The following is a 2,090-nucleotide window of genomic DNA, read 5'->3' as shown; positions in this document are numbered from 1 at the left end:
CAACTCTAGATATTATGAACACCTGGTAGAGCAAAGCTGATGACTACTTGATAGTTCAGTGTGCCATGCTTTACGGCATAGAACCGGGACTTCAACGACGTTTTGAACGTCATGGAGCATATGAGATGTTCCAGGAGTTGAAGTTAATATTTCATGCAAATGCCCGGATTGAGAGATATGAAGTCTCCAATAAGTTCTACAACTACAAAATGGAGGAGAATAGTTCTGTCAGTGAGCACATACTCAGAATGTTTGGGTACCACAATCACTTGACTCAGCTGGGAGTTAATCTTCCAGTTGATAGTGTCATTGATAGAGTTCTTCAATCACTGCCACCAAGCTACAAAAGCTTCATGATGAACTATAATATGCAAGGGATGGATAAGATAATTCTCGAGCTCTTTGCGATGCTAAAGGCTGCAGAGGTAGAAATCAAGAAGGAGCATCAAGTGTTGATGGTCAACAACACCAGTAGTTTCGAGAAGAAGGGCAAATGGAAGAAGGGGAACTTCAAGAATAACAACAAGCAAGTTGCTGCTTAAGTGAAGAAGCCCAAGTCTGGACCTAAGGCCGAAACTGCCCCAAGTATTTGGCGGATAAGAAGGATGACAAAGTGAAAGGTATATTTGATGTACATGTTATTGATGTGTACCTTACTAATGCTCGCAGTAGCGCCTGGGTATTTGATACTGGTTTTGTTGCTAATATTTGGAACTCGAAACAGGGGCTACGGGTTAAGCGAAGCTTGGCTAAGGATGAGATGACGATGCATGTGGGAAATGGTTCCAAAGTCGATGTGATCGCCGTCGGCACGCTACCTCTACATCTACCTTCGGGATTAGTTCCATACCTGAATAATTGTTATTTGGTGCCAGCGTTAAGCATGAACATTATAATTGGATCTTGTTTGATGCGAGACGGTTATTCATTTAAATCAGAGAATAATGGTTGTTCTATTTATCAAAGCAATATCTTTTATGGTCACGCACCCTTGATGAGTGGTCTATTTTTGCTAATCTTGATAGTAGTGATACACATATTCATATTATTGAAGCCAAAAGATATAAGTTTAATGATGATAGTGCAACTTATTTGTGGCACTACCGTTTAGGTCATATTGGTGTAATGCGCATGAAGACACTCCATGCCGATGGGCTATTGGAATCACTTGATGCTTGCGAACCATGCCTCATGGGCAAGATGACTAAGACTCAGTTCTCCGGAACAATGGAATGAGCAATAGACTTATTGGAAATAATACATAGTGAGGTATGCGGTCCGATGAGTGTTGATGCTCGTGGCGGGTATCATTATTTTCTCACCTTCACAGATGGTTTGAGTAGATATGAGTATATCTACTTGATGAAACATAAGTCTGAAACATTTGAAAAGTTCAAAGAATTTCAGAGTGAAGTGGAAAATCATCGTAATAGGAAAATTAAGTTTCTATCATCTGATCATGGAGGTGAATATTTGAGTTATGAGTTTCGTCTTCATTTGAAACAACGTGGAATAGTTTCGCAACTCACGCCACGTGGAACACCACAGCGTAATGGTGTGTCCAAACGTCGTAACCGCACTTTATTAGATATGGTGCGATCTATGATGTCTCTTACTGATTTACCGCGATCACTTTGGGGTTATGCTTTAGAGACAGTTGCATTCATGTGAAATAGGGCACCATCGAAATCCGTTGAGACGACAACATATGAACTGTGGTTTGGCAAGAAACCCGAGTTGTCGTTTCTAAAAGATTGGGGCTGAGATGCTTATGTGAAAAAGCTTCAACCTGATAAGCTCGAATCCAAATCGGAGAAATGTGTCTTCATAGGATACCCAAAGAAGACCGTTGGGTACACCTTCTATCAGAGATCCGAAGGCAAGATATTCGTTTCTAAGAATGGATCCTTTCTAGAGAAGGAGTTTCTCAAGAAAGATGTGAGTGGGAGGAAAGTAGAACTTGATGAGGTAACTATACCTGTTCCCTTATTGGAAAGTAGTTCATCACAGAAATTAGTTCCAGTGATTCCAACACCAATTAGTGAGGAAGCTAATGATGATGATCATGAAACTTCTGATCAAGTTACTAC

This window comes from Triticum urartu, chromosome 3, assembly GCF_003073215.2.
Source record: "Triticum urartu cultivar G1812 chromosome 3, Tu2.1, whole genome shotgun sequence".
NCBI lineage: Eukaryota > Viridiplantae > Streptophyta > Magnoliopsida > Poales > Poaceae > Triticum > Triticum urartu.
The sequence above is the reverse complement of the archived record's forward strand: the minus strand, read 5'-3'. Positions refer to the sequence as shown.